Source organism: Schistocerca serialis, chromosome 6 (assembly GCF_023864345.2).
Source record: "Schistocerca serialis cubense isolate TAMUIC-IGC-003099 chromosome 6, iqSchSeri2.2, whole genome shotgun sequence".
In the NCBI taxonomy this organism is placed as follows: domain Eukaryota; kingdom Metazoa; phylum Arthropoda; class Insecta; order Orthoptera; family Acrididae; genus Schistocerca; species Schistocerca serialis.
Genome location: NC_064643.1, coordinates 733539442 through 733556780, shown reverse-complemented (window position 1 = coordinate 733556780; position 17339 = coordinate 733539442).

Genomic DNA, 17339 nt, shown 5'->3' with positions numbered 1-17339 from the left:
CTCATTGTTGTTGATAGTGTATCTTGGAACCGTCAATGAGTATGGGGGAGGTAGTAGAAGGAAAATATTTATTGATGAAACATGTAAGGACAACGTGTGATTATCTGGGCTTAAGTTCAAGACTCATCTTTTACTCTCGGCGTGATGGTGAACTAAATTCGTCAGTCGTACATATTACCCGTTTCCAGGGTGGCAGTTGGGAATAAGCGAGGGGATTGCAGTTCTTGCATTTGCCTTGGAACAAACAGATGCTCCTAGAAATCGATAGTTGTAACTAAATTACGAGATCAATTTTAAATTTACTTTTGGATCAATGTTTCATTGTCCCAGATACAAAACAAATTTGTGAGCGCGCGCCTGCGTGCGTGTGAGTTCGTTTAGAAGTAATGTACGATCATTTAAATATTTTTTTTAAAATTAGATCTTGCTTGACGTATATAGTCCTGCGCAATTCAGTAGGATCCATAAGTGCATCATAAACAGAAACCTTTGAATCGGAGAGGCGAAAGGAATGCCGTTGGCAGTAGGTATGTGAGATTCCAAAAGTACTTAAACTCGGGCGACACTTCGTGTTGCAAAAACAGTCCGAATTTTCACGAGAACAGACTTTCTGCATCTCGACAGTGGTGTTGTTTTTTCGATACCAATAAGCTTAACACGTGCGTATCTCACGGCGCGACAGTTAATACCTTCGAGTGCGCCCGGCCACAAATTATCGAGGCTATTCCGACGGGACCGCGGGCAGATTGGATCCAGGAAACTACAGCTTAAAAATAATTGGGGGATACATTAACTGAAACAGCACCATCAGTTGTGGTGAGGCTGGTAAAACATCGCATGAGGCTGCCATGTACATAGAGGATAAAGCTCGTCTTTTTCTTTTCTTTTTTTTTTAAAAACTTAGAAAATAGTTTTACAGCATGAGAATGTTCGAATTATTATACAAGGTCTTCGTGTTACATTAAGAGACGAAGTAATAACTGTAGGGAAATACCTATGAAATCAATCGAGATACTCAACACTTCGCTACTGACAGGCCTACATCGTTGGTTGTTCTCCTCTGCAGGTATTGCGCAAAATTAGTTGTCAAGGTATCCATCATTATTCGTGTCTCTGTCTCTTGCGAGAAGTCGACTCGATCTGAGGAACCTTTCATTCGTTTTAGTTAAGATCTATGGTTCCCCATAGACTCAGTTACGCAAATGAGTTTACCGCGCAACGAATCGCGCAGTAAGAAAGGAAGGGCTCTCGTAAGGTAGTACTGGGTGTTGGTTCTCACAAATTTGCTAGCGATCGATAACTGGGGAAGGGTATCTATATGCTAAGTTGAGAAACTTGGTCGAGATTCAACGCAGTTTTATTTACTCTTCGCGTACAAACGTATATTTACTGTTGGACGGAAAATGATTGCTCTGATTGTACCAGAAGACAGAGAGTTTACTTGACATGAAAATTCCTTACCTCTCTGTTGTGCATAAGCTTTCTACTACGGGACGAAATTTCAAGTCGCTTTGTGTTATTAAGTCGAAACGATCGAGAACACCTAACTTTCTCCACCTGCAACAGCCCACGCTGCGGGGCATTATCACCAGATTCTATGACTGTAAGTGAAAAGACCTGCATCTACTGAGCCCTGCCGGCTGCAACACTGAAAGAGTTGTAGTGTGATGAGCTGATTCACTGAATGCCAGTGCGTGGACCTATCCTGCTACTCAAAACAAAATGTCTTCATATTCGTTCCGCTATTAAGAGTCATCAATGTTTACACTTTCTGTCTTCGCCAGAGTTTCCAACAAAAGTTCATCCAAATTTCCCTTCCCTATTGCGAAACCACAACCAATGATAAACCAATGAAATTTTGAAAGACAGCATTCCAGTAGTCCGCCTAGAATATAATTTCTTATTTCTGCAGTAAGGTGCTTTCCTACGTCAAAACTTTTCTGAAATGGAGCTCAAAATTCCCGCCAAGAAGAAATTGTTTGAGTCATCTAATGACGTCCCATCTCCCATTGTCAGGCAGAGAATTTTTGGCCCACGTATACTGGCATTCAGAAGTCACCATTCCTCCACCTGAAAAACGAGACAGAAATAAACTTTTACAACAAATGCAACACTGGTTTCCCACATGAATGCAGCGAGATGTCTGTCTTTCATCGAGGAAAGCTTCCATTAATTATGTTGGATGCCCAGCCGGGAAAAGATACAATGCCAGACTGCTGTCTGAGTAGCAGTACTGGTTTGGAAAAGAATTCATTTACGATTGGTGGACGCACAACGTTTTTCCCCAAACCCACACAGGTGTGGAGGTGTCAAATGGAGAAACGTGCACATTGTCAAGAAGATGTTATGGAATCTGCAGAGCGTCTTTCGTCCATAATTTATTCATTCAGATTTGCAGTTCTTTGCCTTCTCATCAGCCTCGATGTTATGGAATCTGCAAAGCGTCTTTCGGCCATAATTTGTTCATTCAGATTTGCAGTTCTTTGTCTTCTCATCAGCCTCGACTGACGCCGCAAGCAAGTGACTCACTGGAACTCCGCTGACTCCTGTGGTCGGATCGGCTGGTAAGTCTCCAAGGTTGCTGCTCCAGCAATTTGGGTGAATCGTGGCTCACATCTGTACTGTGCAGGGAAGGTGTAGCATGAGTATATGCCTTACGGCGTCCTCAGTCCCATGTGGAAGGATACCGTGGCCGACAGGGACCCACCATTAAGTATTGTGCCGTCGGAAGTCATGTACTCGGTTGATGGTGGCCCCACCAGCAGAGCAGAGATACCGAACAGTTTTGTCGCCCAACAATGACGATGACGTTAGTGTGATAAGCACCACAAGATGTACAGGTGTTAGAAGACCCTCAGTTTCCCCATCATTGATGGATGGATAGCCAATGTGAAGTCCTACCAGCAGCAGGCCATGTTACTTGGATGTTGTCATCCTGAAGACAGTAAGCAGAGTTTTCACGAGAAGTGATGAAATATGTTGAACATGGACTTCACTACACTGTAATAATAAATGAATCGAGTGTTTCGGCATGAATGCCATCGACCTTAACTACTGAATTCAGTGCTGGAGAACTGCAATATTTTTGTAAATGAACTAGAGACAATGGCATGAAGCTCTGTTCTTTATTGCCGAATGTGGCGTTCTTTACTAATGATCAGCAGTCCTAGTTCCACTGTGTTTACTTAATTTATTACATGCTACTGACTGAACCGTCAAGTCACTGACAGGTGTTATTGCATCTGAGGTATAACTTGTTGTTCCATGTAACAAGACCTCAGGAGTCTCTCTCTCTCTCTCTCTCTCTCTCTCTGTCTGTCTCAGTGCATGGTTTACTGATTGTGTAACTTGCTTGTGCCTGCTGATTGGTGTCGATGAAGAAACGTGTGCCGTTACCCACGACTGGCGTACAGTGCTGGCTGTTTCTTGTTGCTGTATAGGTATGTCGGCACCTCCACCTGATGTCGCCTGTGGCTGTGCCAGCATGAACATGAGAAAAATTTTAAATTCTTCCCTACTCTGTAGTCAACAGTACGCTCTACTTTAAGAAATTCGTCCTGAATTTCACTTTCTGTATCCATTACTAAACTAGTCCATAAATGTTATGCATGTACAATTTAATATTACTCCGAGTTCAGTCACTTGGTTGCTTCTTGAGCTGAACCATAAGGCTCTTATAGTCTGTGTTAACTTAGTTATCCAGCTCTTCATTGTCTTTCTGGTCTATTTTCTTACTACTAATACACTTCATCGTTTCTATTCGCGATTCTTTAACTTGTATGGGTTTTTTAAAAATATGTAAAGTAAATAATACGATAAATTTTATATATAATCGATAAGTACGCCAGAGAAGAAGAGATAGAACTACAATGGAGATGTTATTACATGGACTCTTGCGCTTCTATGCATGAACTATCTTTCCTTTGTCATTCGCTTATCTTATCTGCTTGGATTCGGACCTAAGAGGACCTTCTTGTGTAAAGCTCATCTTGCTGTACCAGCTGAGAATGTAAGTTGTACTTAAAAACAGAAAAATGTTATGGCTATTTTGTCAAAAGAATTTTTGTATGTGGTCAATTAATTGATCATCTGATACCTAGACTGTTTTACGTAGATATGGGCCTTAACAAAGAATTTTCATTGTTAAGCGCCATGTTAGATAAATCTTTAACATTCTTCTGTTTGCTCATCTACGAGACGTGCCGTCGGTTAGGGCAATTCACTTTATTTCAGATCCCACGAGACCAGAGGCAGCTACTAATAATTTAACAATTTTATTTACAGATTTTCTTTATATCACGAGATAACATCCCAGGCAGAAATGGTCTGGTCACAGGATTCCAGTTCCATTAAAGGATTTCATTTGTAGATGCTACTCTTGTTATCATATACGAGGTGTGGCTAGAAAAAAACCGGACTAGTACTGGTGAAACAATAAAACGAATGCAATAAGGCTGAAAGTCGCGTGGCCTGTCACGTGACTCTCGCTCCGCCTACTGCTCAAGTTTCATCTGCCTCCTGCACTCAGTCTGCCCGTGGCGTCTGTTTTAAGTAGTTGACGTTTTGTCTGTGCGTCGGAAAATGTTGAGTGTACAGAAAGAACAGCGTGTTAACATCAAATTTTGTTTCAAACTAGGAAAATCTGCAAGTGAAACGTTTGTAATGTTACAACAAGTGTACGGCGATGATTGTTTATCGCGAGCACAAGTGTTTGAGTGGTTTAAACGATTTAAAGATGGCCGCGAAGACACCAGTGATGACACTCGCACTGGCAGACCATTGTCAGCAAAAACTGATGCAAACATTGAAAAAATCGGTAAACTTGTTCGACAAGATCGCCGTTTAACAATCAGAGCAGTGTCTGAGTTAACAGGAGTTGACAAGGAAAGTGTTAGGCAGATTCCTCATGAAAGTTTCAACATGAACAAAGTGTGTTCAAAAATGGTTCCAAAGTGTCTCACAATTGAACAGAAGGAACGCCGAAGAATGATTTGTTCTGACATCCTGGAAAACATTGAAAGTGATCCCACCTTCTTACAAAATCGATGCGTTGGATAACTCCTGGTTCTCCACGACAAAAAAAAAAGCACGAACGTCAAAATCGAAATTCAAGGCAATGATGATTGTTTTTTTTTTGACATCAAAGGGATTGTGCACATTGATTGGGTACCAGAGGGACAATCAGTGAATCAGCATTACTACATTAGCGTCCTGGCTACCCTACGCGAGCGAGTACGGAGAAAACGGAACGATTTGTGGAGAAAAAAGTCATGGATCCTTCATCAAGACAATGCCCCAGCTCACAGTGCGTTGTCAGTGAAGACAATTTTGGCAAAACACAACATTCCCATCTTAGATCATCCACCCTACTCACCTGATTTGGCCCCCTGTGACTTTTTTCTTTTCCCTAAAGTCAAGTCAGCTTTGAAAGGAACTAGATTTAAGACTGTTGAAGCAGTAAAAGAAAAAGCGACGGAAGTAATGTGTGGACGTACCGAAAATGATCTGCAGCATTGCTATGAACAGTGGAAAATTCGTATGGAGCGTTGTAGAGACCGAGGAGGAGAGTACATTGAAGGAGATAACATGAAATTGTAAATAAATGTTTTTTCCAGCATCAGTCCGGCTTTTTTCTAGCCGCACCTTGTATTGGGGAATCGAGACGATACCACGATAAGTTACGTATTACAGTAGTCTTCATCGAACAGACTTGGCAAATATTCTCTGGTGCAGTTAGCACATCCGTAGTGTTGGGAAATAAGAAAAGGACAATTAATTATGGACGATTACGTAACTACCCTGACAACTGAGCTAGTTACTGAGTGTTTATACACGTCGGGCTCAATTAAACAACATATTACACTGTTAATAATATTCCTACATTAGTTATATCTCTTTTATGCTGAACCATTGCATTAATGTGTGTTTCTTTTTATAAAAGTCACGGCTCATATTTTATTTTGTTACATTACACTAATAGTCACAAAATAATAAAAAAATTTATTTTATTACGTTACATCTGTAGCCATTCCATGGATATTTGATGGACTGGTGATTCATTTAAACTGGATATTTTGAGTTTAAGCATAAGTAAATTGCAAAAATGTGTGCTAAAATTTTCCTGCGTTTCTCATATTCATACATGTTTCACCATCTGATCAACTGAAATTCTTAGTTTTCTGTGATTAGTAGTCCATATAAAGAGAATAATAGACTGGACGGCAAGGTTCTGGTAATGAAGATTAGGTTCTGTATACATAATAAGTCTAACGGTTCGTCTCGCCAGTACAGCATTGGTCTATAAGAAGCAAACATTGTTGTTCCTGAGGGAGTAGCTGCAAGCTGAAACCGTGCTTCAGCTACGTCACACTCTGTTCTCTTGATTGTTAATCCACTATTTCACAATTCTAATATTGTTATTCCTGTCGATTTTCCGTTTCTGTAAGAGTTGATCATCACTGTTTCTAGTGAAAATATAAAGTAAATCCAGTGGCCACAATTTTTCTGGGCATGCAACTGCGACGTTGCTACTTCACTTCTACACTCTACTGCTTCAATTTTCCCAAGAAATAGTTGCATTTCACGTGCCTTTCTTCGGTATGAACTATCTTGGCCAGACAAATGTTAACACTCGCTCTGATACAGACATAATATTGTAAGAGTCTTATCTCTCTGAGGCAAATAACACTTCATGAGTAGCGAGTAGCACATCTGATTGTCTTCAGAACAAAAATCAAGTGTTCTGAGGTTCAGAATCGCACCTGCTCTCCAAGAATGTGGTAGGTTCAAATGGCTCTGAGCACTATGGGACTCAACTGCTGAGGTCATTAGTCCCCTAGAACTTAGAACTAGTTAAACCTAACTAACCTAAGGACATCACAAACATCCATGCCCGAGGTAGGATTCGAACCTGCGACCGTAGCGGTCTTGCGGTTCCAGACTGCAGCGCCTTTAACCGCACGGCCACTTCGGCCGGCAGAATGTGGTAGTATTAGGCCCAAGACAGTCTTCCTAGAGGTATCATAAGTACATCCCGTAATAGAAAAGGAATTGCTGCCACTCCCCTCCCTGCTTACAGTCAGTGAATGCCTACAGAATCAATGACAATCAAATGACAAATGATATTAACCAAAGTACCCTGAAACGTATCCCAACACAACCCATGTGCACCTAAAGTATAAAACGTGTAGAGTCACCCTATTTTCGCTCTGATCTAAGTTCATATGGCGCATTATGTGTATCTCTTCCTTCTGTAAGCAACTTCTGTTTTTCTGGTGATGATGATGTATCACCCCACCCGTTGCTTGTCCGATTTTTGCGTGTGTTCGCCCCTGACAAACAACTTACAGAGAAATTGGGAGAGAAACTGTACGCAAAAGTGGATATCGCTACATATAAATGTGGCCCTGTCACCCCTAATTAATCTGCAGTGGTAGTGTGGACGATAAATCACACCTAATGGTTCAAATGACTCTGAGCACTATGGGACATCTGTGGTCATCAGTCTCCTGAAGTACTACTCAAACCTAACTAACCTAAGGACATCACACACATCCATGCCCGAGGCAGGATCCAAACCTGCTACCGTAGCAGTCACGCGGTTCCAGACTGAAGCTCCTAGAACCCCACGGCCACACCGGCCGGCTAAATCACACCTATTTTTACTTCCAAACATGAACGATCACGAACACTTATGGTGTTCAATGACATTAAACACATACACAAAAATAAAATAAAGCAAAAGGGTGAATTCAGGATCAAATACTGAAAGTAAAGGCTTTACTGAATCGCAATTATTTTATTATAACCTACGGATCAATGCAGAATAAAACACAATGAACAATTTACAAATTATCCTCGTAACTGGCATTGGCAGTAACTATGTTAAAATCGGTCCAAAACGCGATCTCTTATAACACATATACGAAGAACCACTACACTACAAGTACCGTGAAACCTCTGTGGAAACAGCAATTGCAATTGATCCAACTATTTAACGTTACTCCTAATACAGGCCGAAGCAGGAGCGATCTCACCCTAATATTCCTGTTGTAGCGGCGGTCTCCGACGGCGACGGCGCGGCCGTACGGTCGGCGTGTGGCGTCTCGGAAACTACAATCCTACAGTATTCGGAGAACAGGCTGCTGTCCGTAAACTTCTGTAACTGCGACATTGTTTCTGTCAGCAATGAGCTGTCGCGGCTAACGTCCTCTCAGAACGAAAGACCAAGAGGGGAGACGACTTGGCTAACGTCCTCTCAGTACGAGAGCCCAGAACGGAAGACCTCTACCGAGAGTCCAGCAAGATCGCTCTTCACCTTTGTTTTCTCACCTCAACTTTTACCGAGCGAATCACATCACTAGAAGCTCTCAAAATACCCAGTTTGCCAGTGCCGACTGCCACATTACAACGAAGGAACCTGCAGTAGCGCGTTAGTCGCTCCTTCAAACTACATTACTCTACTGACGTGGACTACAGTTGTTCGGATGGTAGTTTTATGTGTAGCGGTGCAGTCATACTCCGTTACGAACTTTTTTGTTTTATCCTTCAGGGTATAAGAGTTTGCTAGCATTGCCCACATTTTCTGTCCTGTGTAGCGGCAGTTTACTTGCACATTAACCAATGTTTTCCACTTTTTCCAAAGCCCTAGTGGTGGCATGTTTTACCCTCTGCTAAAATTCTCTTAACTGTTTTGCAAATTGTTTTATCGGTTCACCTTGTTTCCGTATTTTAGCTGAATCACGCCAAAAGGTCACTATATTCTTCCGCCTATACACTACTTTGTATGATGAAAAATCTGTTCCTGTCAGCTTTTGAATTACATGCGCTGACTAAAACACAGCTGTCCCACTCAACATGCTGGCTATTCAAGTAATTTTCGATATTGTGCAGTGAAATCTTGTGTTCGTCCATACACTTGCAGATGGAATGGGCTGATGCGTAACTTCATGATTCATAGTAAACGACATTACTGTTTCATCAGAGTGAGTGCAAAGTTCACTTGATCCGTGATTACGCTTTCTGGTAGGGTAAATTTTAATAACCAGTTATTCACCATTGCCTCTGCGACAGTATTAGATTTCTGATCGAGAACTGTGACCATTACGCGAAATATCAAGAAAATGACCTATCATCATATTTTTTACTAAATGGATTTCTGTTAAAACTTCATAACACGTCAAGTGCCGCAATTTGAAGTGGTTACTCAGCTTCTGTTAACTGCTGTAACTAAATTTTCTGATGACTTAAATCTGCTCTCTGCAAACACAGGATTCAGTTTATCACTTACTGGATAACATCGGAATTTCACTGAGGCTTTTTACGGATGATGATGTGGTATATCGAGAGGTTGTAGCAATGGAAAATAGTACTGAAATGCTGGAGGATCTGCAAAGAATTGACGCATGTTGCAGGGAATGGCAATTGAAGCTCAATGTAGACAAGTGTAATGTGTTGCGAATACGTAGAAAGAAAGATACTTTATCATTTAGCTACAATATAGCAGGTCAGCAACTGAAAGCAGTTAATTACATAAATCATCTGGGAGGAGCCATTAGGAGTGATTTACAATGGAATGATCATATAAAGTTGATCGTCAGTAAAGCAGATGCCAGACTGAATGGTTCAAATGGCTCTGAGCACTATGGGACTTAATTTCTGAGGTCATCAGTCCCCTAGAACTTAGAACTACTTAAACCTAACTAACGTAGGGACATCACACACATCCATGCCCGAGGCAGGATTCGAACCTGCGACCGTAGCGGTCGCGCAGTTCCAGACAGTAGCGCCTAGAACCGCTCGGCCACTCCGGCCGGCTGCCAGACTGAGATTCATTGGAAGAATTCTAAGGAAATGCTATCCGAAAAATGTTATTCTCAATGGAGATAAGTCTTCCAAAATAAGAGTGATTTCAGGTGTGCCGCAGGGGAGTGTCGTAGGACTGTTGTTATTCACAATATACATAAGAGGAACTAGGTTACAGTAGACTTGTTCGCCCACCACTGCTTGAATATTGCTCACCAGTGTGGGGTCCGTACCAGATAGGGTTGGTAGAGGAGATAGAGAAGATCCAACGGAGAGCAGAGCGCTTCGTTACAGGATCATTTAGTAATCGCGAAAGCGTTACGGAGATGACAGATAAACTCCAGTGGGAGATTCTGCAGGAGAGACGCTCAGTAGCTTGATTCGGGCTTTTGTTGAAGTTTCGAGAACATACCTTCACCGATGCGTCAAGCAGTATATTGCTCCCTCCTACGTATATCTTGCGAAGAGACCGTGAGGATAATATCAGAGAGGTTAGAGCCCACACAGAGGCATACCGACAATCTTTCTTTCCACGAACAATACGAGACTGGAATAGAAGGGAGAACCGATAGAGGTACTCAAGGTACCCTCCGCCACACACCGTCAGGTGGCTTGCGGAGCATGGATGTAGATGTAGACGTAGACATCACTGTTCTGTGTTATTTCACCAAAACCTTTCTACAGCACGTTTACCTGTTGTCCTCCTTTCCCCATGACTGAGCCTCGCACGGCTCGTGTTCATACAATTTATTGTTGGTTACCTTCTTTTACGGTACTGCCGCCTCGTTTTCTTAATTCATTTACTGGCGTTACTTACTTCCTGCCTTAAACGCCCATGAGCGGCAGCAACAGCACGTATCGATAAGTGCACTGTCGTACCATCTCTGGAGCGACCGACAATATTTCCGGGTCGTGGTATGTCTGGCAGTTCTGTCCGAGTCGGACCAGCAGCGCAGTCGGGACGCAGCAGCAGTGCAGTCGGGGATGGAGCCCCAGCGAGGTCCGCATAGCCAGTACCAGCGGGAACGACTGTTGGTTGGTCGTTCAGTCGGTCGACTCATTGCCGACGTGTATTTGGGTCGGTTCCTTCCTGTGCAGAGATGTCGGTTGTGTTCCCTCTGCATGGTCCGTTCGAAAGAAGTCAGCGAGTTGGAGACGCACCAGCAGAGCAGTAGCAACGGAGCAGCAGTCGCAGACGGACCAGCAGTGCAGTCGGTCGGTTGGCGTGTAGCAGCTAGACAGCCAGCCCCAGTCGCGCGCAGTCGGGCTGGAGCCGCTGGCGGCGTGCACGCGCGGTTGGAGTTGTGAGGTACTGCTTGCGAGTGCTACGAAGTTGGTGGCCCACCGATCTCGGACATGAAAATTGAGTCCTAGCTTAAATTATTATCGAGCCTAAACTGTTTACTATTCTTGGTTTGATTCTGTGTGTCGTTGTACTGAAACCTTGTGGTCGTTTTGCTGGTTGCGTCTAGCGGAACTGATTTGGTTGATTGGTCGATAGGCTGTCTGTCGGTTGGGTTGCCTTCTGATTAAGAGACTGTTGGTCAGGCTGCCTGTCTCGCCTAAACGGGCGTTAGTGTTACATTTCCAGGCCGACCCTTGGCACTTCTGAGCGCCATTTCGTGTCTGTTACATAGTAACTTCCCTGCTTGAGCTTTAGTTATTTGGTTGATGTGTGGCCTTCAGCCGAGTTTTATACATCTTAAATTAATGTTCTTGTCTTGCCCTTAAGGCATGAGATTATTGATCTTATAGCGACATTCAGCCCAACTTTACATCAAATCTTTTAAAGCCTTAAGCCTTTAAATTTATTGTGTTGATGTGTGGCCTTCAGCCGTGTTTTAATATCTCTTAAATTAATGTTATTGTTTTGTCCTTAAGGCATACGGTTGTGATGTTATGGTATTGGGCCTTCATCTGAAATTGTTTCAATACTTTTAAGATTAGGCCTTCTGCCGTCGGATTGAATCCCTTCTTATTGCTTAATATGCGGCCTCCAGCCGAGTTCCATTAAAATTGAAGTGCTAAGGCCTTCAGCCTGTTTAGACTGAAGATTCAGAAAGTATTTTTGGATGACAACTCCAGAAGAAGCTTCTATTTCAATTTCTTACTGATCCATTGGGTCTTCGATATTGAGTGTGGCCTCCAGCCGATCTAAAGTTAATCAAAGAAGGTCGATTAAGGTTTTGAGTGTTTTGCATCCTAGTGTAATATTGTGTATGGACAAATAAAGCTTGTGTGTTGAGTGCAACCGACAGCCACGTCATTTTGTCCCTTTCCAAAACCTAACCCGCTCTGGCCTGTAAGCCCACGCATTTCAATGACCTGATAATACATAGTCATGCGCCTGTTTTAATACTTCGATTCTGAGAGTTGCGTGAACCACAGTGTTTGGACCACACTTTAACGACCTGCAGTGCAAACCCTCATGCGTTAGAAACTGAGACTTCATTTTGAACTGTTGACATTAACGGTCAACTACCAGTGCCATTTTACACTCTGACTCTTATCTAATGCCTACGTAACCGTTATTTTTCTACTTAGGGTATCATTGTTCATACGCCTTGCTTCTGACTTGTGAACTACTTCATAATGAAACCCACCTAATTTGAATGTACATCTTGTTAACCGTCTTCAAAAGGTCTTTTAGGCCTAACAACCACTTCAAGAATGCGTGATCTGTTAAGGTTTTAAATTCCCCCCATACAAATACCAACACACAGAAGAATTTTTTAAATATATTACTGCCAATATCTCTTTTTTTGGTTGTTGAGTAATTTCGTTGCGCTTTGTTTAACTGTCAGAATGCGTACGCCGCTGTCAGGTTGCGTATACCGGTTGGTGTTTCTTTTTCCATTATAATACTGACTAAGAATACAGCCTAACACACTGTTACTAGCATCAGAGGGATACTAACACAGAATCTAAGATTTTCCTTCAATTTCCGAATAGTTTTGTGACATTCACTGTGCATTGAAACTTATCTCCCTTGCAAAGTAAACGAGTAAATGGTTGTGTAACTTCAGCAAATCCTTTACAAATTTACGATAGTAATTACATAAGTAAATAAATGATTGCAACGGTTTTGTTATCTGTGGTGTTGCAAAATCAAGCTCAACTGGCGTGAGACAAGGATCTGTTATCACTCCCTCTTGAATGACAATGTGTATGAGTTAATTAACTTTCGTTTGAGCAAAATGACACCTCCTGTGCTAAGTGTAAGACGTGCTGTTCTCGGTTTGCTGAACAGTACACCCAATGGTTTACTGTACACTTCTAAATTTCTTGAATGAACTATTATACCGTCGTGATACGTCATTCACATTTTTTGTTTTAATTGCTGCAGTTCTCCGCCTAATAAGTGTCGCAACGTAGCAGGAGCATTTTTTAATCAAATTCAGCGGTGTTGATAATGATGATTGAGTGCAGTCGTTTAGATCCAGAGTGACGGACATTGAGGAGTTATGGGCAAAGCGTAAGTAGACTGTAAATTGTGATGTGAACAAGTAGGTGCCTATTAAGTGGGTTAATGACAGAAGAAACCCACCGTGGCTTAATAACGAAATTCGGAAAATTCTGAGGAAGTAACGGGTGTTGCACTTTTTGTTCAAAAGAGAACGCGTAAATGACGACAGACAAAGGTTAGTACAGTTTCGTGCGTTTATGATAAAATCTTTGCGTGAGGCAAGCAGCTGTTCACCCAGTCATACATTTGCTAAGGATATCGTGGAGAACACGAAAAAATTTTGGTCTTGTGCAAAATCGCTAAGCGGGTCTACAGCATCCATCCAGTCACTCGTTGACGAGTAGTAGAAGACAGCAAAAGGAAGACCAAAGTTTTTAACTCTACGTTTAAGGAATCTACGTTTAAGGAATAGTTAACGCAGGGGAATCGTACAAACGTACCGTCGTATGGATGACATAGTAATAGGCACGTCTGGCGTAGAGGAACAGCTATAACTGTTGATACCAAGTAAGTCATCAGGTCCGAATATCCTGGAAAACTAAAAGCTCATGTCCACGAATAAGCACGGCGTTAGAAAGCATCGCTTGTGCGAAACCGAGCTTGGTCTTTTCTCATATGACATGCTACGAACCATGGGTGAAGGGCAATAGGCAGAGTCCATATTTGTAGATTTTCGAAAAGCATTAGCACGGTACCTCACTGCAGACTTAAGAAAAGTACGTGCGTACGGAGTAGGCGCCCGATATGTAACTAGCGCGAAGACTTCTGAAGTAATTGAAACCAGTATTTTGTCCTCAACGGCGAGTGTTCATCGGAGGCAGGGGTAACATGAAGAGTACCACAAGGAAGTGCGATAGGAAAGTTGCTGTTCTCCATATACATATACACTACTGACAATTAAAATTGCTACACCAAGAAGAAATGCAGATGATTAACGGGTATTCGTTGCACAAATATATTATTCTAGAACTGACATGTGATTACATTTTCACGCATTTTGGGTGCATAGATCCTGAGAAATGAGTAACCAGAACAACCTCTGGCCGTAATAACGGCCTTGATACGCCTGGGCATTGAGTCAAACAGAGCTTGGATGGCGTGTACAGGTACAGCTGCCCATGCAGCTTCACCACGATACCACAGTTCATCAAGAGTAGTGACTAGCGTATTATGACGAGCCAGTTGCTCGGCCACCATTGACCAGACGTTTTCAGTTGGTGGGAGATATGGAGACTGTGCTGGCCAAGGCCGCAGTCGAACATTTTCTGTATCCAGAAATGCCCGTACAGGACCTGCAACATGCGGTCGTTCATTATCCTGCTAAAATGTAGGGTTTCGCAGGGATCGAATGAAGGGTATAGCCACGGGTCGTAACACATCTGAAATGTAGCGTCCACTGTTCAAAGTGCCGTCAATGCGAACAAGAGATGACCGAGACGTGTAACCAATGGCACCCCATACCATCACGCTGGATGATATGCCAGTATGGCGATGACGAATACACGTTTCCAATGTGCGTTCACCGCGATGTCGCCAAACACGGATGCGACAATCATGAAGCTGTAAACAGAAAATGACGTTTTGCCACTCGTGCACCCAGGTAGTCGTTGAGTACACCATCGCAGGCGCTCCTGTCTGTGATGCAGCGTCAAGGGTAACCGCAGTCATGGTCTCCGAGCTGATAGTCCATGCTGCTGCAAACGTCGTCCAACTGTTCGTGCAGATTGTTGTTGTCTTGCAAACGTCCCCATCTGTTGACTCAGGGATCGAGACGTCGCTGCACGATCCGTTACAGCCATGCTGATAAGATGCCTGTCATCTCGACTGCTAGTGATACGAGGCCGTTGGGATCCAGCACGCCGTTCCGTATTACCGTCCTGAACCCACCGATTCCATATTCTGCTAACAGTCATTGAATCTCTACCAACGCGAGCAGCAATGTCGCGATACGATAAATCGAAATCTCGATAGACTACAATCCGACCTTTATCAAAGTTGGAAACGTGATAGTAAGCATTTCTACTCCTTACACGAGGCATCACAACAACGTTTCACCACGCAATGCCGGTCAACTTCTGCTTGTGTATGAGAAATCGGTTGAAAAGTTTCTTCATGTCAGCACGTTGTAGGTGTCGCCACCGGCGCCAACCTTGTGTGAATGCTCTGAAAAGCGAATCATTTGCATATCACAGCAACTTCTTCCTGTCGGTTAAATTTCGCCTCTGTAGCACGTCATCTTCGTGGTGTAGCAATTTTCATGTCCAGTAGTGTATGATCTGGCAGACAGGGTGGTCAGAAGTCTGCGGTTCCTCGCTGATGATGCTGTGGTGTACAGGAAGGTGTCGGAGATAAGTGATTTTAGTTTGATACAAGATGACCTAGTCGGTGTATCGAATGGCGGCCGGCTCTTAACGCAGAAAAATGTGAGCTAATGCGGATGAGTGGGAGAAACAAATTCGTAGTGACCTCCTTAACACAGTGACGTCGTTCAAATTTCTGGGCATAGCGTTGCGAAGCGATATGAAGTGGAACGACCGTAAGAGAAGTGTGATAGGGAAGGCGAATGGTGGACTTCCGTTTATTGGGAGAAGTTTAGGAAAGCTTGGTTCATCTGTAAAGGAGACCGCGTATGGGACGCCAGTGTGACCTATTCTTGAGCACTGGTCGAGTGTTTGGGATCCGCAACAGGTCGGATTGAAATCGAAGCGATTCAGATGCGAGCTGCTGGATTTGTTAGCGGTAGTTTGGATCAGCATGCAGGTGTTACGGATATACTTCGGGAGCTCACGTGGACATTCCTGGAGGGAAGAAGACATTCATTTCGGAGAACACTACTGAGAAAGTTTTGACAACTGGAATATTAAGCTGACTGCAGAACGATCCTACTGCCACCAATGTACATTTAAGATAGGGACCACGAAGATACGGAGGCATATAGACAGTCGTTGTTCCCTCGGTCTATCAGTGAATGGAGGAAAGGAAACGACTAGTTCTGTTACAGGGTACCCTCTGCCACGCACCGTATGGTGGTTTCCGGAGTATGTGTGAAAATATAGAGGTAATACCGCGGGACTGTTGTGATTGTTGCTGTTTCAGGCCGGTCTCCTGGACGTATTTCAAGTTAGTCATAACCACGTCTCAGATCCATTATTAAAAATTATTTACATTGTTCAAGTTGTCTGATATTTCCGTGATGTTTGGGATCGGATATGCATCTGTTGTAGTGTACGCTTTTGTATAACGATAGTTACAACAGAATCTATAGTTTTTGCTCCATCGGATAATTTCTTTGGTTCAATGATAATACTGGATGTCTAGGGCTATTCCACTGTTTGATAATGCCTTCATTTATCTGTTGATCTATATATTCATCTACCAGTGATTATAGGTGCTCTACTATCCGTTTTTACTTATTATAGACTGGTGTATTATCGCCCGCTGTAATGCTGCAACAGATTTTAATTTTTTTATTTTTTATTTAATTTAATTTAATTTTTTTTTTTTTTTTTTTTTTTTTTTTGCAATGGACAATTTGGAGTAAACAACTCTGAGTATTTTAGCAACAAAGTTTTCATGACTTCCTGTTCACTGTGTTTCAAATGACGAACCTTGGCACATAGTGCTGATGCATTGGCGGTTTTCTTGAGGCTTTGGTCTTCTTTTCATTCATCGATACCATCCTCATCCAATATCTATAAATTTGTTACCATTAATCCTTTCCGGAGACTCATATAATCTATCCCAAAATCATCCAAGCTTCCTGGAATCATAGATTCGCCATATGCATTTATTACACACGTTACGCTGGTGTTCATAAGACAATGTCTTTCATCTAACACCTCATTGGTCTGCAGTGGCGCAATAACAGATACACGTTGTAGTACGACTATATCTACGGTTTCTCAAATCAGCATCACGGTGCCTGATGGTAATTCGTCATGCGAAACCATCTCTAATGCTTGAGTTCGCAGTTCAGTTGGTGACAATTTAGCAATCTGTGTACATTGCCACAAAGAAACATTTCCAACTGTACCCTCATTGGAAATGAATATCCCCAAAATTTCAAGTA